This window comes from Notamacropus eugenii, chromosome 2 (genome assembly GCF_028372415.1).
Source record: "Notamacropus eugenii isolate mMacEug1 chromosome 2, mMacEug1.pri_v2, whole genome shotgun sequence".
Taxonomy (NCBI): domain Eukaryota; kingdom Metazoa; phylum Chordata; class Mammalia; order Diprotodontia; family Macropodidae; genus Notamacropus; species Notamacropus eugenii.
In genome coordinates, this window is record NC_092873.1 from 204,353,805 (window position 1) to 204,376,649 (window position 22,845).

The 22,845-nt window shown below is 37.9% G+C and overlaps 1 long non-coding RNA gene across 2 annotated transcripts in view; it reads right to left on the bottom strand.

Annotated features, from left to right (window-relative positions):
• Nucleotides 1-10,767: 10,767 nt before the first annotated feature.
• The window catches only part of LOC140526729 (uncharacterized), a 42,402-nt gene continuing 30,324 nt past the window's right edge, over nt 10,768-22,845 (bottom strand). The window contains exon 3 of one of the 2 annotated variants that reach the window (XR_011974502.1): nt 10,768-11,228. This is a non-coding gene — a long non-coding RNA (uncharacterized lncRNA). The remainder of the gene's footprint in view (nt 11,229-22,845) is intronic. The other variant, XR_011974503.1, reaches the window with a different exon arrangement.

Genomic DNA, 22,845 nt, shown 5'->3' on the forward strand with positions numbered 1-22,845 from the left:
CAAAGACAGAAATGGTGACAGATAATTCTGGTGTTCAGTGGGTTTGCGTTCGCCTACTCTCAAGTGGTGACAGATTCCAATATTAAGGAAAAGGTTTTATTATTTAGTAGTGTCTCACTCTTTGAGACCCCATTTGGGGTTTTCTTGGCAAAGATACTGGAATAGTTTGCCATTTCCTTCTCCAGCTCATTTTACAGATGAAGAAATTGAGGCAAAAAAGGTTAAATGAATCACCCAGAGTCATACAGCTGGTAAGTGTCTGAGGTGGAATTTGAACCCAGGTTGTCCTAACTCCTAGGATGCCATTCTATCCACTCCACCACCTAGCTGTCCCTTGGTGGAAGGATAAATTCATTAATAACCCAGCCATGCAATGCAAGGCAAAAAAACAACTTACAGTTTGACTTAATAATGGAAGACTTCTACTTCAATCTTTTCTCCTCACTGGGCATGTCTCTGTGCCTCTGTCTCTGTCTCCCTCTCTTCTTTCTTCTCCTACTACTATATTTGTTTCAATGCACCCCTTTCCACATTTAAAACAAGCCTTACTTTCTCAGTCTAATAAAATATTCTGCTTTTTGGTTGGTTGTTCCAAAATAAGTCAGATTTCCAATGTTCTGCCTGTTTGGGAGTGATTGCTTATGAATAATTTTATTCCAATAAGATTAAAAAAAAACACTTCCAGTTCTTTGCACTCATGAATTAATTATGTTTCAAACAGAAGCAAAACTCTTGCTTTTTTTTTTCTTTTAATACTGTTAGCAAGTTAGAACCTATTTCTTCTGAAGCAGTGAAGATAAAAGAATTGAAAATCTTTGGACCAACTCCACTTGGCCACAGTGCTATGTTTTGTGAAGGTTTGCATAGAGGTGAGGAGGCAACTACACTGCTGGCTTTCTGCCCAGAAGAGAAGTGGAAAGGAGAAAAAGAGTCAGGTTGATTTAGGATTGAAGTTCACCTCATAAAAAAGAAAAAATTTGGAAAAGCTCCATACTACAGTTACTTTTTTTTCTTATTTTTTTTGGCGGGGGGGGGGGGGCAGGCACAAAGGAAATGGTCAGAGAGTCTTTCAGTAGAAGAATACAAAGATGGCACCTTTTCTGAGCTTTGATGCTCTTCCTTATCAGTTGTGTTCCCATATCCCCCTCACGCCTACCTTGCAAAAAATATCTGATCCCTTTTAATTCTGTTCATCTTTTTAATAAAGATGTGAGGGACATTGATTTTGTCCATAGATTTTCTTTTTCAAGTAGTTCTATTTTAATTTTCTTATTAAAATGCTAGCCTAAAGTCTCCCTCTCTGGCAAAAAAAAAAAAAAAGATTTTTTTTTTTATTTCTATGAGACAGTTTTGCTTTCTAGCTTTTTCTACCCATTAGCTTATCAATATCATCATGCCTTAAAAGCAAACCTTCTTCCTCTTTGCATCATAGAATTCTTCTCCCTTCGAGATGCAACTCAAGGATGACCATGTGACTGCTTTCCTCATCCTCTTAACTCCCAATGAGGGCCCTCCTTTTCAAACTTCCTCATACTTCATATTTATTCACTTATGTTTATTATGTACATATTTATATATGCACCTGGTGACTCCTCTTTAAAATGCAAGGTTTTTGCCAGTAGTGAGTGTTTATTCATCATATTTGTATCCCCAGCACCTAGGGATGCCCAGCACATAGTAGGTGCTTAGTAACACTTTGGGATTGACTGAATGATTACGTATTGGAAGAGTGAAAGAATCTTAGAATTCTTTGTGGAGCTTTGCATCTGAACGTTTCCTATGGAGTACGGTAGCAGCTATTATATACTAGCTATTATGTATAGTAGTATTATATACTATTAATACTAATATACTATTCTTCAGGTCATTGATGGTCAGCCTGGATAAGGTTTAAACATAATATTTTTTTTAAAGAAAGGATGATAATCAAGGGCTTATGTCAAGAGGCAGTTGTCTTGGCAGAAAGTTTATCTGATCTTTATTATGGATTAGAGACAGGTTAGTACAGTGGAAATTGGAGGTAAAAATTGGAGACAAAGTATCCTGCTTTGAATCTCCACTCTACTTGTGTGACAGTGGGCAAGTCATTTAATCTCCTTGGGCCTTGATTTCCTCATCTGTAAAATGAATAAGTTGGCCTAGATGACTTGTGACCTCTAACTCTCGGATCCTATATTAATTTTAAGTTTCTAATTCCAGGTAATTTACTCAGGAAACTGAAAGAACTTGTTGATGGGGTCTCAGAGGCACCATAAGACATGGTGTAGGTAAGTGTTCCAGTTCTTAAGAAAAGGTGAAAATGTACATATTCTGTATATTACAGAACATTAGTATTGACATCAGCAACCAACAAAATTCTGGAATGGGGTGTAGGCTGCAGCATGCCACAGTGGATAGAATGTTGACTCTAGAGTTGAAGAACCTGGGTTCCACCCCTACCTTTGACATTGACTGTTGTGACCTTGGGCAAGTCACATAACTTTTCTGTTCCTCAGCTTCTGCATTTGCAAAGTGAAAGATTTTCCTGAACTGTCTTGGGGGTTCCCTTGAATGGTAAATGCTCTGACTCTTTCTCTTCTCTGTTGCCCCTAAAATTTACCCAGTTCAGGTTTAAGCAAAATGATGTCTCTCTTTTCTGGCAGGGGAGAAATAGGCTCTATTGAGCAAAAAAGTTCTGTGAGGGACCCTTCAAACTTCCTCTGAGACTTCTTAAATGGCTTCTGTTCAAGTGGGATTTCTACTAGTAATAGAAACTAAGGGAATGTAACTTGCACATGAGTCGGGCTTCAGAGTTCTGCTCAGCTGGCACATGAGAGTATTTACATAGAGGGTTTTGCTGGGGAATTGAATTGCTTTGTGATGTCTTTCCTCATTAGTCACAAACCCAGTCCTAGTTGCTGCGGAACCTCAGGAAAAGCAAAAGGTCTATTCTTCAGTTTTACCCTTTTCACTTATGGCAAAACTTACTCCCTTTTATTACTTCCAGAGATAGTGTATGGATAAAGGTAGGAATGTTCAACCATTCATAGATATGCTTGTCTTTGCTGAGTCATCCATCATTCATGTTCTAGCCCCATGGTGCATGGTGCTCAGTCCTGGGTCTTTTTCATTTCTCTTCTCACTATTTCTTGGTGACCTCATAACTCCCATGGTTTTAACTACTATTTTTAGGTAGATAACTCTAAAATGTATCAACCCATAATCTCTTTTGTGAGTTCCAGTCACATATTTCCAACTGCATAACGAACATTTCCAACTAGAGGTAGCTAGATGACACAGTCGATAGAACACTGGGTCAGGAGTCAGGAAGATGTAATATTTTGAGAGAAAGAATGGAAATGTGGAATAGATTCAGTGTAGCTTAGAAAACACTTGGACATTAGATTAATAAGTGTTCTTACCTCCTCAAGGCACTGGAATTAAGAACAATGAACTTAATCTTGCTCACACATCGTGCTGTGGGTTATTCCTGTAAAACTTTATATCTTTTATAAGGATACTTAGATTGTGATAGGACATAATTATTACACTTAGTTAAAGACTTTTATGCCTTCAATGTACTGTAATTGAGGAGAGTTGTGATTTTTTTTTTCCCCAAAAGACCTCTTCCTGACTTCTGATGGCAGCTAAAGGCTGTGGTTGAGAGCTTACCACCTAGAATGTGGGGACTCAGCACCCTTGGTTTCCATTCCGAGCAACATTATTGACTCACTGCATGATTCTGGCCAAGTCTCTTGTGACTCAGTTTCTTCATGTAAACCAGAGATAATATTACATGCCCAAAAAAGAGTAAAAAAATGTATTTTGAGCCTTGTTAATATGGAATTCAAGATACCTAGAAGTTATCCCAAGCTGCAACGATCTTATTTTCAACTTGAATTTTTTACTTTTTTAAATGACCAAAAGTCATTATCTGAAGATAATAACCTCTTCTCTCCTCATCAGAACTTATACATTATCTTCATTCACCTTCATTTCAGTTTTTCTATCTGTTTCTTTAAGGAAAAAGGTTGGTTTATATGTTTCTCCACTGGAAAAAGGGTTATATGTAAAGGGTAGATGAAGATTTTCATTGTGGGACTCAGAAGATAATGTTGTCCAAATGCTTTGAAATGTTAGATTTGTATGTGTGTGCGTGTGTGTGTGTACATGCATGCTTGCGTGATGAATGCAGCACATTAATTGCTACAAATGTTTACCTTCTGAAATATGAGACTTTAAGCTTTTCTTTGGTAAGAAATTGGGATGATTTTGAAATTGCTTTTCTGTGACCTATTCCTTTAATTCTGCCTTTTACTCATGTATTTATTTTTTCCCTAAACTCTTCTTTTTGCCAGGAAAAAAAAAACTTACCTAAGCCAATTTTCCAGACAACTTCCCAGTGTTCCAAAGAAATAATCCATGGTAATAGATATTGGACGTTTCAGCATCTCTAACCTTTTCTCTCAGCTGGCAGTTTATGGCTTCAAATGAAATGTAGGTATATGAGAAAAGTGAGATGAAAAGAGAAAGGAAATAAAAGTAAAAGATATAAACATGTTTTGTAGAATAAAGAATTACAAAAATCTAAGCAGCTACTCTTCTTTTTTGAGAGGCAAGGTTCTACAGTCAAAAGAGCAGTGGATTTGGTATCTGAAGGCCTTAATCTAAGACCCCATTCCAGGAACTTCATAGTTTCCATATTCTGGACCAACCGGTTTCTTCATCTTTCTGAGTCTCAATTTCCCCATTTCTAAAATAATGATAATAATACTTGTACTACCTTCCCAGAATCACAGGAATTGAGAGTTGAAAGGGACCATAACAGCCCTTTGATACGGTGATACCCAACAGAAATCTTCACAATGCCATTCCTGACATGTGGTTACCCAATTTCTTTTTGAGGACTTCCAATCATGTGGAAATTACCACCTCTCTAGGCAGGAGGCATTCGCTTTCTGATACCTTTATTGTTAGTAAGTTTTGTGTCATTTTTTTTCTATAGAGCCTTCCTAGATTTGCCTCTTTAAATTTTCTACCCATTGTTTGTCAATAATCATAGCCATCAATGACACGATGCTTTAAAGATTGCAAAGTGCTTTACATAATATTATTTGATTTTATTTTCACAAAAACCTCGTGAGATATTATGATAATTTTTCTCCTTTTAGAGGAGACTGAGGCTGAGAAAAAGTGAAGAGACTTTCCCACGGTCACATAGCTAGCAAATATCTGAGGCAGAATTTGAACTCAATACTTTCTGACTCCAAATTCAGCTCTTTTTTCTCCATGCAATCTAAGGGACAATATAATTCAACCTTCTAGGGCCAAACAGAAGAAGCCTGCTTCTTTCACATGACAATTTTTGTGGCCCCTTCCTCAAATCTCCAGGCTAAATATCCCCAGTTCTTTCAACCTATCTCCACAGTATGTATACTCAAGAATCTTCACTATCCTCATTGAACTTCTGGGAAAATTCTCTAGCTCATCAATGCCCTCCTTAAATTGTGTCTCCTAGAACTTAGCACAATATTCCAGATATGGTCTCAACAGGATAGAGCTCAGAGAGATTATTGCCCAAGCAGCTGGTGGTGCAGTGGATAAAGCTCCAGGTTTAGAGTCAAGAATTTGTTATTGTTGAGTAGATTAGTCATGTCCAACTTTCTGTGGCCCCATTCAGGGTTTTCTGAGTAAAGAATTGGAGTGGTGTGCCATTTCCTTCTCCAGCTCATTTTACAGATGAGGAACTGAGGCAAACATGGTTAAATGACTTGCCCAGGGTCACACAGCTAAGTGTCTGAGGCTAGATTTAAATTCAGGTCCTCCTGACTCCGTAAGCAACACTGAGCTACCTAGGAAGACCAGAGTTCAAATTTGTCCTCAGACATTTTCTAGCTCTGTGACCATGGGCAAGTCATTTGATCGCTGTCTTCTTTACTTTTCTAAGAGACAAAGTGTGAATAGTAATAGCCACAACATTGGAGGGTTTTTGTGAGGATCAAATGAGACGTTTACAAATAAAACCCTTAGCCGAGTGACTGTCACTTAGAAGCGGGTATATAAATGCTTATTCCCTTCCCCTTCTTTATTTCTCAGTGTCATCTCCCTTTTATTGTAGCCCCAAATGGCATTAACTCTGCGGGCAGCTATATCACCCTGCTGACTCATATTGGGCTTACACTCTCCCAAACCCTCAATTTTTTTAAAGGCAAAATTCTATGTAGCCAGGTCTCCCACATCCTGTGCTTGTGAAGTTTTATATGTGTGTTTTTTAACTCAAGTATAAAACCTCACAATTATTCCTACTGAGTTTCATCGTATTAAATTGAGCCCAATTCTTCAGTCTACCAAGATGTTTTTGAAACTTGATCTTACCTATCAGCTATTATGTGGGCTATCCCTCTGGGGTTTGTAGCAACTATAAATTGGATAATGGTATCATCTAGGCCTTTATCCAAGTCATTGCTTTTAAAACAACAAAGGTAAATAGTATAGGACCAGCCACAGATCTCTGGGGCACTCCGTCAGAGACCTCTTGCCACAATGAGCATTCCCAGTAATTGAATTCATGCTCAGTGGCATATCTCTCCCTTAAAAAAAAAGAAATCAAGATATTTGCTCTTCTTACACCCTTTAGACAGTTCCAATTTTTAACCCCCTGACTCCATGTCCAGCACTCCATTCACTGTGTCACCTAGCTGCCTATGTGTAATTCTATACTATCAATAAACTTTTGTGATTCAACTAAAGCTGGCACAGGAATACAGAGAACTTCTACACAAAAGAACGGACAAAAATTTTTTCTGCACAGATGTGTCAATTCGTTGGCATGATGTCAAGATTCTGGAAGGTATTCTCCATATCTATATCAAGGGGTGTCCTCAATTATTTTCTTCTATTCATATATTAATTGTGATTGCATTTTAATTGACATACTTATCATTTTAGGAACAAAAAATTAATAAAGTTTCATTCTGAGCAGATTTGAAACACTGCAGGACACTCACAACATCTACAATGTTCCTGCTTTCCCACCAATGTTGGCTGCACTTGGTGATTAAATGAGTCAACTGTGGCTTGGCCTGTGAAACTGTTTGGTTAGTAACTGACCCATTCTAAATGCAAGTGTGTGGTTAGTTTGTTGCTTCCACTCTTTTTTAAAGATTCAAATATTACTAATGATGCAGCTTCTTATGGAGAAATACCTTCCAGACGTTTTATATGGGCTTGAATTCTTTCAATATTAAGTCTTATTACAGGTATAAGCCTTATTCAGTGTCAGATTGAAGCCTGGTTCAAAGGATGTCCTCATTGAGTCTTCAGGCCTGAGGGCAGGGGGAGCATTATGTTGGGGGAATAGAACATCCATTGTGACGAAAGAAGACACAAGTAGTAACATCTGTAATTTTTGTGTTTTTAATGATGATTTGCTTTACTTTGGGGCCGTCTTCCTTTCCTTAGGATTTTACGTTAATCAAGCCATCTTAAGAACTACCCTGGGAAAAACTGTGAAGTGCAGGATGTTTTGTTTTAGTTCTTGCATGCCTTCATTTTGCAGCTTCCCCCTGTGATCTTTAGACGCTTCCCTTAAGTGCCCAGCACCCTCATTATGCTGCTGAATTATTCAATGCACCCTCTCCTTCCTGAACATCTAAAATAAGATCTGGCAGATGGTACTTGTTTAATAAACTTTTGCTTGTTTTTAAACCTTTTATTAGTATATTTTTAATATTGCCTTTATCTCCTAAGTTGCTTCTTCTACCCACAAAGGTTCATTCCTTTTTATTAAATGAAAAAAGTGACATGAAACAATTCAGCTGAACTAAATCAACACATCAATTAAACGTAACAGTATACGCCATCTTTCACACCCCTATCTCCACTCTCCTCTTCACCTCTATAAAGAAAGGCTTTGTATCCTCTGATCAACAAGCAATCCAGCTCACCCAATTATTGCAGCCTCGCTGATCTCAACAGTCCATATATGCACTAGTAACTAACCTTCCTCTGCTTTCGAATTACATTTACTCAAGCCTTTTGGTATGTGTCAATTCTCATTTGTTGTTTTTTTTTTCTCCATAGCATTTGCCTTTGTTAACTACTTTCTCCTCCATATTCTGTCCTCTCTGAGTTTCCAGGTCACTGCTTTCTCTTGGTTCTCCTTATACCTGCCTGGCAGCCCCTTCGCCATGTCATCATCCATGTCTCAGTTTCTAACTGTGGGGAAACCTCAAGGCTCAATACTGGGCCTTTTTTACTTTCTCTCTCTCTCTCTCTCTCTCTCTCTCTCTCTCTCTCTCTCTCTCTCTCTCTCTCTCTCTCTCTCTTCAGTTCTCTCTTTGGCATCTCATAAGGTTCTATGGGTTCAATTATCTTTATGTAGATCACTCCAAGATCTGTACATAGTATTTTAGCTCTGAGCTCCATTACTATTTGGATATTTTAAAATTCATGTCCTGTAAGCATCTGAAACTCAATATGTCCAAAAAAGGACTCCAAATTCTTCTCATACTTCTTCTTATACTCTTTGGTCTCTTGCTGGCTCATCATCCACTCACTCTTTCCCACTCTGGTTTCCCAATGCTCTCTCTGTCCCAGGCCTTTTCTCACGTTCATTCTCTCCCTCTGCCTCTCTGTCTCTGCCTCTCTCTGTCTCTCTCTCTGTCTCTCTGTGTCTGTTTCTGTCTCTGTCTCTCTCTCCCCACCCCTCCTCCCCCACCATGGATTTTACTATCATGTCTATCCAGAAGACTCCAAGTCATTTCAAGCTGAATGATCTTAAACTCAATATATCTAAAACTAAGCTCATTATCTGTCCCTCTAAACTATTCCTACTTCCAAACTTCCCTATTTCTTATGAAGACTCTACCATTCTCCCAGAATGAGAGATTCATGATCTCAATATAATTACTGTCCTTCACCCCACATATAAAGTTGAGAAATCTTACCATTTCTTCCTGTGTAACTTTTTTTCACATTTGACTGTTTCTCTTCACTCATACAACTACTTCCATAGATGAAATATTTTTCACCTCTTGCCTAGATTATTGAAACCACCTCTAATCTGTCTCATGTCCCTCCCCACTCTAATCCAATCTATATAACTGCTCCCAAAGTAATTTTCCTTAAGTGTAGACTTGAATATGTGTCTCCCCTACTAAACCAACTCCATTGGTTTTTAATGGCTCTTGGATGAAACATAAACTCCTCCGTTTAGCTTTTAAAGTCCTATGTAACCTGGCCCTGACCTATGCTTCTAGCCTCATTAGGTACTACTCCCCCTCCTTTGATCCAGCCAAATAGACCTTCTCTTTGCTTCTGACACATGACACTGCATTACCCATCTCAGTGTCTTTGCCCTAACCATTCCCCATAACTGGGTCGCATTCCCTCTACCTCTGCCTCACAGAGCTCCCCTCTCTCTCTTTCAGATGCAACTTAGGCAACATTTTCTATATGAAACCTCTCCCAGTCCTCTAACAGCTACTGCCTACCCTCCCAAACTACCTTATCTTTAACTAATTGGTATACACTTGTATTTGTTAACTTTGCATTTGTGGTAGGAATGCAATTTTCTGATGCAGTTTCCCTTATACTGATACAGTTTTTCCCTGTATACAAGCCCTGATACAACTTTCTCTAAACCCAGCTTCCCTATTGACATTTCCCTAGTGCAGCTTCCCCCACATCAGGACATTGATTGACCCTAGCTTCTTTCAGGGTAAGGGCCGGTAAAAAGTCAAAGCCATGTGGATTCCATGGCTCTCAGACTGGATGGGTTACTGAGACCACATGAGGATTGATTGGCCAGGCTTGTTTCCAGATGGAGATAAGGGAAGACCACTTGTAAAAAAACTAAATGCCACTGTATCCTCATATGTTTTTGCTACGCTAAGGCAAAGTAAATCTCCTCCTATTAAATTTAAGAGCCTCATTTTATCCCATTATTGAACACCTGGACTAAGAGGACACCACCTGTAGAGCAATGAACACAACAATATTTATACGCAGTTAATATTTCAATATGAACTTGTTAGTCACCCCCCCATCCCTAATAAAAACAGGCTCATTGAGAATAAAAATTGGTGTAGTTTTTGTGTTTATATCTCCAGTACTTTAGCACTTAGTAGATGTTTAATAAATGCTGATTCCTTTCCTTTCTCCAGCCTGAGCATTTCCCCCAAAAGTGGCACATTCATATTTAGCCTTGGAAACAGATAACACTTTTTCACTCTGAATTTTATGACTTTATAACTTCAAAGAAAGTGCTTACTCCCCCCCCCCCCCAAAATCATTCCATCTATACTCCAAAGCATAATGTAAAGCACTATGGCATAGTGATGAGATGTTGGCAAATAAAAATGGCAGGTGTAATTGGGCTGTCATGGCAGGAAGACAGCTACTTATCCAGTAACTCTAAAAAGACAAACACATCAGCCCCTTTCCCAAGTTGAGGTTGACTATAAGTCAATGTATATGGAATGTGAGTATGCCCACTGCCCAAAGCTCACTTGCACTTTGCTTTCCAGGACACAGGAAACTCAAGCCAGAGCCCTTCAACTGGATTCTCCAGAGATCACCTCTCAGGAAATCTTTCTCTGACTAGAAGGCTAAATTCTGGTTTCTTGGTGCCCAGAGAATCCAAAGTCACCCAAAACCAAAGTCACCAAAGTTCTCTTTACTACTCCCCATGTCATCTGAAGATAGAAAATCACTCTGGCAATAATAGCAGTTTGAAGATTTAAATGCAGCTTTCATACATTAGTCAAATAGACTAATAAAATTTAAAGCAATAGGTTTTTATTAAAGAATGCTTTAGCTCACATAAGAGAAGACTTATGGCCTCACATGAGATACCCAGGGCAAGGGGATGTAGGGCAAAAGGGAAAAAAGGGGGATTCAGAGTAAAAACAAGGGAAAAAGATATCCTCTTGATAGGAAAGAGGACACAACTAGGTGTCAGTCACTAGAAGAGGTTAGATAAGAGGGATCTCGGGTATGAGGACTCAGTTCAATGGTCTTCAGGCCACATTAGGAGAAGGTTGTCCTAAGACTTGACACATGCAGTGTCAAGTCTAACATGGCAATCTTTTATCTTTCTTCCTAGTCACTTACACATCCAGGAAATGTGCTGACGGAGGCAAAGGCCAAGGGGCCCATAGAAAGGGATGAGTTCTTGTTCAAGTGTACATGATTGGTTTCTTTTCGTCAGTGTCACAGGCTGGAAGATGCTGCAAGGAAGCCTCCACCTATAAGGCAAGGAAGTACAGAGAAAAGCAGGAGGGAAATTATTATAGCAGTAGCAGCTTGCCACAATGTAGCCTTTTGGATCTCAATTTATCTTTGCATAAGAGCTTAAGGATTTCAATGCTCCTGAAGATTCCTTTCACATTAGTGAGGGTATTTCCTCTAGGAGATACATTCCTCCATGGTCATACTGCGCAGCCAGGATATGTTGCCTGAGATCTTGACCTCAGAGGACAACCAAGGGATTTGGCTAGCATTTAGTACAGCAGCTGGCACGTAGCAGGAACTTAATAAATGTGTACTGACTGACCTGTCAGTACCTTCAGAGTCAATCCCTCTCCCATGGGACATGTTTGTGTCATATTTTGACACAATGTCGAGGCATTTACCTGCCTGGCAATGTCTGGTATGCAACAGAAATTAAAAGTTTCTTTTTAAACAAAGGTATAGGAATTTGTGGCTGTTGTCATCCTTTTTTTTTGAAGAGACCAATGATACCACAGGTGATATCTTGATTTATAATTTAGGGTAAGGAAGACTCACTTGTAAAGAATGTAAGGCTCTGTGTGTTTTGGCTACAATTGAAAACTCAAAATATGAGTTGATAAGTAAATTAACTCACACATTAAAGGTTCTGGGAAGCAATCTATGCAAAGGGATGCTATGGGAAGACATTTTGTAAAGTAAATAATCACTCCTTGCCCTATCAACTAAACGTAAATATTCACTACTAGATTTGCCTACATTCAAGGATACTTGCTTCCCTTTTTTTTCTTTGTACCGTGCTGCTCTTAAAAAGTCTTCAATAACATGTATCTTTGTGCATTTTTCTCACAGTTGGTTCTGGTTCTTAATGATCTCCTTTCTGAAACTGTAAACACCAAAAAACAATAAAATACTACCCCCCCCAAAAGGAAAGAGAATATTTCCAAAATGATTTCAAAATCAGATTTATCCCTTGGAAATTTGATTTATAGTAAATGTAGAAGAGAAAATGAGGGAATGTTTTAAATAGCTCATAATTGCAAACATGTGAAAATGTATTGCCTAAGTTTAGGCATGGAATTAGGCAGCTGATTGGGTTGGAAATGCAAGTGCATGCTTAAATAGATACATACAGCTCTTTCTCTTCCCGTGATAGCCCACCCGGTTGTTTCAGTGTTTTTAAATACATGTGAACATACTTCCATGCTCCTGCATACATATATATGCATACAAATATGTGTACATAAATGCACACATGTATATATGTGTATATATACATGTGTATACATAAATACATGCATAAATATGCAATACCTATATGCATTTCTATATATGTTTACATACATACATATAGAGGAATATATATGGATCATGTGTGTGTGTGTGTGTGTGTGTGTGTGTGTGTGTGTGTGTATTCCTTCATCCCCCATCCCTCCAGACCTATGAGTTCATTGTTACAGGGAAATTCTCCAAGAAACTCTCTCTAGTAATAAAGATCAGCCCTGGTTCTTCCATTTTTAAACATAGAGAGTTTAACTACCTGTGGCCCTGAGAAGTTGAAGGACTTGCTCAGGGTCATAAAGTCAATTTGTGTCAACATATAAGAGGTAAGCCTTGAATCCAGGTCATTTTCATTCCAAGCCCAATTCTCTATCCATACCATGTATTGCTCTTACATATCATTGGTTGAAAATGGTACAGCAAATGAAATCAAACAATTTAAAACTATCTATATACAGTTAGATAATGTATCAGACTTGGAGTCAAGTAGACCTGAGTTCGAATCCACTATCAGACATTTACTGTGACCTTGTACAAAAGAAATGCTTAACCTCACTTTGCCTTAACGTCCTCATTTGTAAAATGGAGGAACTGGATCTGATAACTCCAAGGTCTCTTTCATCTCAAACTCAATAATACTAATAATGATTCTGCCTACAATATCATACAGCATTTGGAAAATTTATTCCATCATGTAGCTGTCTCCTCTTTGTAATGGCATGTTCTTTCCAATTTGTGGGAGGGAACTGAGGAATCAAGAAGGGAAAAAAAAATGAATGTTTCCTACAAATAAATATTTTGCTCCAGCCCACCTCATACATAGCTTTTCTTTTGACCTCTTTTACAAGTAAAACTATTTCTGCCATTCTGAAATTGTGGTGCTAGCACCACTAAAAGGATGGCAAATGGGTAGCACTTAGTTCACTTAAGGGGCACTAAGAGGTGAGCATGGGATAAAAATGGAATAGTTGACTAGATGAACATAAATAGGGTAATTTACCAAAGGTATATTTAAGGTGGAACTGGTCAATGCTGGTCTTTTTCTAAAGTCATTCAATGAAGGCTGTGCCTGCTTCCCACCTATTTGGTGAACTTGGTTAACTTGCTTAAAGTTCAGGATAGTGAAATCCTTTAATTAGCTGCCAAGCCAGAGAAAGCAGATCTCTCTGTTCTGGTTGTCATAGAGCTTTTCTGAGTTCTGGGAAGGATGAGGATGGGATGACAGAATCAGGCCCACCAAGTACCCCATGGAGTCCCTCTCTTAGAGAATCATCATTTTCCCTCCTCCTCTCAAGGCCTAAATATCATCTTATCTGAGGCCTGGATACTACTCTGCTGCCTGAGTCAAAGGTGTATCCTTACTCTCTGGATTCAGTTATGTTCTTATTCTGGCTATATCCTTGTCTCTAATTCCTATGCCTGTTTCTCAATGCCCCCAGTGTCTCAGTTTAGGCTTCATGACTTCCTTTGTGTGAGTCAAACCATGCCCAGTAAAGTCCTATCGTTATGGAAACCTCTAAGTTACCTAAATGAGAGCAAGAGATTGGGAAACCTTCTGAGACAGCTCTTTCCACCTCTGTATATCCATAATTATTACGAAAGATTTCTTTATATCGGACCTAAATTTGTGTCTCTGCAACTTATACCCATCAATCTTAGTTCTGACCTTTGGAGTCAAACATAACAAATGTAATCCTTCCTCTGTGTGCCAGACCTTAAATACTTTAAGCAGCTCTCAGAGCCGCTTGAATAAGTCTCCTCATAAGGCTAAAAATTTTCAGATTCTTCAGCTCATCTTGATGTGGCATGATCTTGAGGCCCTTCTGTTTGTTATCCTCTGCATGTGCTCAAGTTTACCAATACCCTTCCTCAAAATGTGACTCGCAGCACTGCCCACAGTGTTTCAAATGCCTACTGTGTACAGCAGAAGTGTAACATTCAAAGGGATAGATACCCTAGGCCTAGATACTATGCCTTTCAATGGACCTCACAACTGAATTAGATTAACTGGCTACCCTATCACCTCCCAGATATTTATCACTTAAATTCATGTTTAGCCATGTATCTCACTTATTGTTCTTGTGAATTTAATATTTAAAAACCAAGACGAATTATATTTATGGATTAGATTATACTTGAATCTAAGTACAAAACATTTACTTCTATAAAAATGTGCCATTATGTTCTAGCCTGACAAAATTCTTTTTTCTAATTTTTTATTGTAATTTTATGTTTTTTATCATCTTCATTAATGAAAGAAGTGCCCACATATTTGCAATTGTGGGTCCCAGTATCTAAATAAATACTTAGGGGCAGCATAGTAGAATATAAGAGTATAAGATGAGCAACCAGGAATCCTGGGTTCTAGTCTTGGCTCTGGCACCAACAGCTATGTGAACTTGGCTACGCTGTTTAAGCCCTCAGGTCATCAGTTCCTCACACGGGAAATAGTGGGGCTGAATGAGATGATTTTTATGATTGAATTTCAGTATATGGAAAACAAAAGTTTCTCATATTGAGGTATTATGGGTCAGGCCCAGCTCAGTCCACCCCAGTGATTCAGACTCAGGAACAAAATATAATGAAGTACTCACAGACCATAAAAAGTAAAAAAACATTACTTATAATGTAATGTAGAATGACATAATTCCTGAAGCTAAAAAAGGATAATACTTCGAATAAAATGCTATTCCCTTATGATGCTGTAAGCAGTGCAACAAGTAGCACCATTAAGTCAAAAAGGTATCCCCTAAGGGCAACAAGAATTACACTAACATCTTTATGTATATCAGATTGCGAGGAAGCAAAACCATTGTTAGTTTCTAGAATTGTCTCTCTAACTCCTTGAAGTGCAACCAACTCAGCCAATACAGAAGAGTTACAATTCCTACTTCATCCCAGTGCTTGGTGGTAACAACCCTGGAAGGTACTATTATTATCCCCCTTTTACGATGAGGAAACTGAGGCAAAGAGAAATTAAGTGACTTGTCCAAGGTAACACAATTATTGAGTATCAGAGGTTGGATTGAATCCAGTCCTCCTTACTCTAGGCCCAGTGCTCTATCCAGTACAGCACCATTGCTCATTTGTATCAATTAATATTACATCATCAATATAATGGCTGATATCAATGTTTTTCAGAACTAAGTCCTATTCAGCTCCTATCCATTAAATTTTGGCAACATACAGGCGAATTCAAATGTAGAAGTAGGCTAAGCATCTTCTCAAGTAAAATATAATGATTATTCTCAGTCATAGAAATAGAGAAAAAGCAATTGGTAAGATTAATAACCCCATACTATTCATGTGGGGCCTGGGTTACCTGGTCTGCCATGTTGACAAGGTCAGGTATGGCCATGTAAGTCAACAGTCATCAGACTTCCTCATCTCTCTTACAAGAAAGAAAAAAATCTTTCCCTTTATGACCTGACCTAGTGTTACTTAATGTTAACCACACAGGATATTTCAGTGAATTCTAAGAGCTTCCATTGATCCCTTACCCAGTAGAGAAGTTACTTTGAACTCTCATACAAGTGGTGATTCATACAAGTAGTGACCCATATCTATGATACATTCCTTATTAGTCACAACAACTGAGATCCAAACAAAGAGCACTCAATGTAAGTTCTTTATTATAATGTGAGGAGGCATTCATGAACCACACATTATAATAAAAACAACTTTACCTAGAATGGAGTTTTTGTTGTAGCTACTCAGTCATTTTACAATCCTGTCTCATTCTTTGTGATCCCATTTGGGGTTTTCTTGGCAAAGGTATTGGAGTGGTTTGTCATTTCTTTCTCCAGTTCATGGTGCAACTGAGGAATTGAGGCAAACTGGATTACATGATTTGCCCAGGTTCACACAGCTAGTAAGTGTAAGGCCATATTTGAACTCAGGAAGATAAGTCTTCCTAATTTCCTGACTTTAAACCCAGTACTCTATCTATTGCACCACCTGGAGTTAAACAGGATAAAACTCCTAATATTGACAAGGGTACTAATCTGCCACCACATTCCCCATGGCAATCAGTAACACTGGATAAGAAAGGTAGCCCCTCAGGAAAAAGGCATTCTGCTAAAACCTTGGAGCACCAACTCCCATAGGCTGAGTCTTTTATTCTTAAGGTGAAAAGGAACCCAAACCAAAGATAGTTTTGAGATGAACCATTCTACCCATTAAAGAGACCATCATAAACAAGTGCTATTCCTACTAAAATCTGTCTCTATTAAAATTCCTCTTTAAAAACACCATCATGAAAAAGGTACGTTAAATTTTGAGTGAGTTCTAACTTCAGTTGCATTCTAAATTATAGGTATATGCAATTTTTAAAAAATACACATGTATTTTCCTTTTTAACCTTTTTTTTAGCCGCACTGATCACCTGCAATTTTCAAGGGGAATTTAGTATATCACTAAGTTTAACAAGCCTAGATTCCCACACATGGATTATTCCAACTGAGTGATCAAGGGAAACTGCAATGAATGTGTACCAAAGGGGTCAAAGCTTCATTTTGAGATGATGGCTCACTTTCCAACTGAAAGCATGGTCAAGGTTTTGGATATTTTGACCGTGGTTCTGTTGAACTGTAGGATTAAAAAGGAAAATAGATAAGGTACTAAATAACAAACATCTACATGGGCCCATGGATTTCTACCACAGCAAATTAAAAACTAAGTATAGAAGTCTGATGTGCATTCTCATTTCTTAAAGGCATTTTCACTCATTAATAAAAATAGGGTCATAAAAATTTCTGAGACAATACCACCACAATGAAACATGGTATTTCAGGGTGATATACAGTATCTGCTTTTTGAGAGGCAGTGAGGCACCTGTCTGAAAGACAGGAAAACCAGAGTTCAAGACTGGTCTCAGACATATACTTGGGCAAATATGTGGCCCTGGGCAAATCACTTAATCATTCTCTAAATAACTTTGTAAGACTTTAAGTTATAGAGCAGATGCTAATTTGTACTGGTAGATAACCTTTCCTCACTCTGAGTTCCCTAGAACCCATGGAATCACAGTTCTAGACAAAAAAAAAAAAGTTCTGTCTGGATGCCTCAGTGTTGTATATATTGATGATGCTGGGTTCTTGAAGGTTATACTAGCAGAATGCATATTCTCAAATACAGGTCCTACCAAACTGCAAAGTTGTTAAGTATGGCTCCATGACAGGCTCTACAATGTCATTGGAGGATCAATCCAGCTAAATGCAAAAATTCATCAACATATTGACCAAAGAGTCAGTCTTTTTTTTTTTTCAGTCCCAGTAACTCTTAAGAAACCGTCTGCCCCAACCTGTGGTCCATGGATCCCTTAGATTTCCATGGAGTGATTTCAAGTTGTCCCTGAACTTGGGTAGGAAAAAACAGTAAGTCTTTACTTCAATATAAGTGCTTCCCTTTGTAAATCAAAGTATTTTATGCATCTAAAAATTGAAAAAAAATTTAAAATATTAAACTGAAAAAGGGACTAACAAAGAAGTACATGACAGAAAAATGTCTAAGAACCCCTATCATAGAGGGATTGTGATCTCTGCTGGTGGAGAAATGCCCACACTGACAAAAAATTGCAGAGGCTTGAATGAAATCTTCAGATCAACAGGAGGTTTAAGATTTGGGAGAGATGGTTGTGTTCATGGCATGTTTACATTATGAAAATAGCTTGTTCTCTATCCTGTAGGTTTGATATCAGAAGCAGAAAGCTATGGCCAACAAAGATAATGAATAGTGAGTCATCTTTGTTAGATATATTTCCCAACAAAATTTAGAGGTTTGTTTGGGAACTTATTAGTTCTTGTGTTATAGAAACCTAACCTCCATTTAAACTACTCCCTGTTTCAGAAGAGAACTTTGCAAATGAATTATGGCAAGTTGTATCATGAAAGAAAATATCTTACTGTATCATTAACTTGGCAGAATTAGAATTTAACTTTGCTTAGATGGAAGCCAAATATTAAACACAGACACACACACACACACACACATACACACACACAATATGTACCTATATATTTAAATGGAAGAAAAAATCTAAAACAACTCAAAGACCACGAAAATTAAGAAAAACTGCTCACTTTCCATTTTACTGGGAACTATAACACACACACACACACACACACACTATAATATCTTAGGTTGTAAGCTCTTTCAGAGGAAAGGCATATCACATTTTTAATATTTACTCCAAATGACTTAATATACTTTATTTGCTAAATTAATACTAAAGAATTGACTATGGATTTTCCCAAGTCAAAAGAAGGTTGCCACCTGTCTGTTGTCCTGTGAATATTCTAAGCATAGGGCCATATTAATTTGCTTCATATTGGGAAAGAATTGTGATAAGAAGGAAAGAAACTTTCTTCAAACAACATTTCCATGAAGTTGACTCCCAAATCTATGTATCAATGTCTCATCTCTCACACAGGTCCCCAGCTGCATGCTGGATATCTCCACCTGGATGAGTCATATCTACCTACAACTCAACATATACAAAACAGAACTTTATCCTTCCCACTAATGGTCCTTCTCTTCTGAACTTCCTTTCCAACTATACCACCATTCTTACAGGAAAAAAAAGCTGACAACCTAGGAGACATTCTGGAGCACTTACTTTTTCTTAATTGCCAAGTTTTGTTGAGCACACCTGCTTTGCATCATCTCTTGCATCCATTCCCTTCTTTCCACTCACACCACCAGGACTCTGTTTTAGAATGTCATCAGCTCTCAATTGTTTCCCGGTATCTTGTTTTACATCTCTACCCATATTCCACATGGGTACCAAAGTGATATTCCTAAAACATGTCTCATCATAGCAGTCTACTATAAGGTACTGCAGTGACTCCCTATTACCTCTAGGATAAAATATAAACTCTCACATTTGGTATTTAATGTTTAGTTTTAATGGTAATTTTAATTTAATTCATGTTCAATTTTAATTGAACATTAAAATAATTAAAATAATGCTGAATGTGAATGTTAACTTAAATTTCATTCTTAATGTGGTTCTAGGTTATTTCTCTCTTACATTCCTCATGATACAGCAAAAAATACACTACCTGTTATTCCCCATACATGACATTCTATCTCCCACTAACATGCCTTTGCATATATTGTATCCCATCCTCAGAATGCCTTTCCTCATCCTTCTACTTCTTGAAATCTTTGGCCCTTTTTATGTGCTAGTTAAAATGTCACTTCTTTCCAGAAGTTTTTCCTGATACCCACAATTTTTAGTGTCCAAACGTCATAAGCACTTTGTAATCATTTGTAGATATTTTTCACTTTTTTCCACAAAGTCCTATTCTGATGCCTTTTCATAATGTGGAGTTAATCATGAGGCCTTAAAGGCTATGCTAATGGAGTAAAACTCTGGCAGAATCTACCATTCTGAGAAGGCTCCAAAGCTTGTCCATCAGTATTCATATCTGCAACCTATAGTGCAGATAGAGAATGAGCAGGGCACAAAATTGACCAGGACTGTGGATTAGATTGCCTTTGGGAAACTACAGAACTTCTGTATTGACTCAAGCCTTTCCCAGAAACAAGGGACCATTATTTTTATACCAACTTTCTATCAGTGTATGGGAAAAAAAAATTTAATGATGTCTGAAAAGTTACAAACAAATATAACAGAGAAGACGTTGGAAAGGTACATGTGAACATGAGCAAGTCGCAACGTGAAGTCAATGAGGAACTTTGAAGAATGGGAAAAGGAGATAAGCCAAGATAGAGGAATAGAAGGAAGCAGTACATACCAGTTTTCTCCACAACTATTCCCACAATGATCTAAGAAGAACATCAGACCAAGTAGTTATTGGGAAATTAAAGGAGAAACAACAGTTGGTCTTTTTTTTTTTTTTTAGCTCAAGACACAAATATGACCTATGGGCAAGTGATCAGGATAGGAACTGTAGAACAGGTCAGGATTTAACCTGCAGAAATCTCAGCTAGGCCAGCAATGCAGGATTGCCCAAGAGCAAATTGCTAGGGGAAAGAAAAATAACCTCAAAAAGAAACATAGCTTGTCCACACGAGTAAGTAGATTCTTTAGAAGAAATTATGTAAGAATTTCTAAAGAGAAGTAAAATTGTGCAAGTGATATTAATGTAGAAGAGGAAAGAACTGGAAAAGAAATGAGATCTACATAGAAGAGATGGGAGAAAAGAATTAACATCTTATCACAAGTACAAAATCTTACCTAAGTAACAGTATCCCTGAAAAGCTAGAATTGACCAAAGTTAATGACTCCTTGAGACAAGAAGAAATATTAGAATAAAGTCAAATGTTGAAAAATGTAAACTGTAAGATATCTCATCTTAAAAACAAGTTGGAAAAACAGATTAAGAAAAGAATGTAAGATCCACTAGACTACTTGAAGATATGGGGAAGGAAGGAAGAAAGGAAGGAAAGAAGGAAGGAAAGAAGAAAGGAAGGAAGGAAGGAAGGAAGGAAGGAAGGAAGGAAGGAAGGAAGGAAGGAAGGGAGGAAGGAAGGAAGGAAGGAAGGAAGGAAGGAAGGAAGGAAGGAAGGAAGGAAGGAAGGAAGGAAGGAAAAAAATCTGAACAGACATGAAATTAAACTCCCCAGATCTCTTAGAACTAGAAGACAAAGTGGGAATACAAAGATTCCATGTGTCATCTCCTGAAAGAAACCTCAAAATAAAAACTTCCAGGAATGACACAAACAAAATCCAGAGCTTCCAGGTTAAAAGAAAAATATTCTAAGCTGCCAGAATGAAAGAATTCAAGATCCCACATCAAGATCACACACAGTTTAGCAGATAGCACTATAAAGGAGGAGAGGACATGGAATCTGATATTCCAGAAGGCAAAAGATAAAGGTATATTACCAAGGATAATATACCAGCAAGACTTAGTATAAGCTTCTTCTAAGCATGATGAAAAGACAGGAAATGAACAGAAATTTTGAAAACAAACACAGAGTTAAAAAGAAACACAGAGAGGTGAATATAAATGAGCAATCAGCAAAGACTTTACAAATATTTGCATTCTAATAGGGAAAGAGTGATGATACTAGGATCCCCTAAAAACCATATTTTCATTAGTTGTCATAGAAGGAATCAAATAAGATAAAGGGTTTGAGAGGGATTTATAAAAAAAAAAGTCTTGATAATCATGAAGGAAGAAGGAAAAAAAGGAAAAGAATACACTAGGGAAGAAAAGGAGAAGTACCAGGGAGGGAAATTTATATCACATAATAGAAGCCACAAGTTTAAGTCTATATGAATTAGAAAGTGTTGGGGAGGGTTGGATATCTTTTGATTTGATTCCTAGAGAATAGTGCACATGTGCACATACACATACACACACACATTCATATATAAAGGGTTTGTAAAAATATATCTAATTCCACAGGGAAATTGGGGTAAACAAGGAGAGGGGGTGGGTGGGGATAAGAAAGAGGGCATATCTAGGGAGGCAATAGAAGTAATACAAACTTTAAATTGAGAAGGGAGTTAATGAAGGGGTTGAAAAGGAAAGAAAGAATATAAGAACCTGTGATGACGACCTGGGTCAAGTAAAGAGATGAGAGGCAGGTGAATGGAAGCTGTTTGTATCTAGCATAGAACATTGGTGCTAAGGATTCACATCTCCTTTCCATATAAAGACAATATTTAATTATAAATGGTGAGAGATGATGGAGAGCCAGAGTGTTCCACTAATATCCTTGTAATGTCAGGAGAAATTGAGGAAAGCCCCCAGCTTGTTGAGAGGACCACCTGTGACAAACCAATGAGAAGATGTGGATAAGTGTGACAGAGGACTGGTCATGATCTGTATCATTAATGTAAATGATCAAAGCAATGAAATTATAGGGCTATCTGAATAGCCTCTCTTCATTTATCTGTGGATCTGTAAAGCTCTCCTGTAGAATACAAACTTCTTGGAATCAGGAACTCAGTCTTATATTTATAAATGCTCAGGAATTTGTGCAATATCTGGCACATAGTTGTTGTAGTTGCTCATCCTTAGTTTCAAAGAGGACAATGAGATGTCTTGACTAGTGAGTGAATTGGTTTAAGTGAGGCAGAGTTACACAAAGTAATCAGCATCACTCTTACTTCCAGAGTCATCAAAGTCTAGTGGCAAGACAAAAGTCAGGATGATGAGAGATGGCACAGAATACAATAGATGGCCATGGCTACCTCTGATGTCTGTCCAAGTTCTAAGTGTTCCACACTCCTGCTTCTGCCACCTTCATGGCCACTGGACCAAACTGTTCTCATCTGCCCATTCTGCTGAGGAAAGTTTTCACATTTTTGGGGTAGACTAATTTTGCTAATTCACTGACCAGTTTGAGGCCTATCAGCTTCCCTCAACCTAGTTT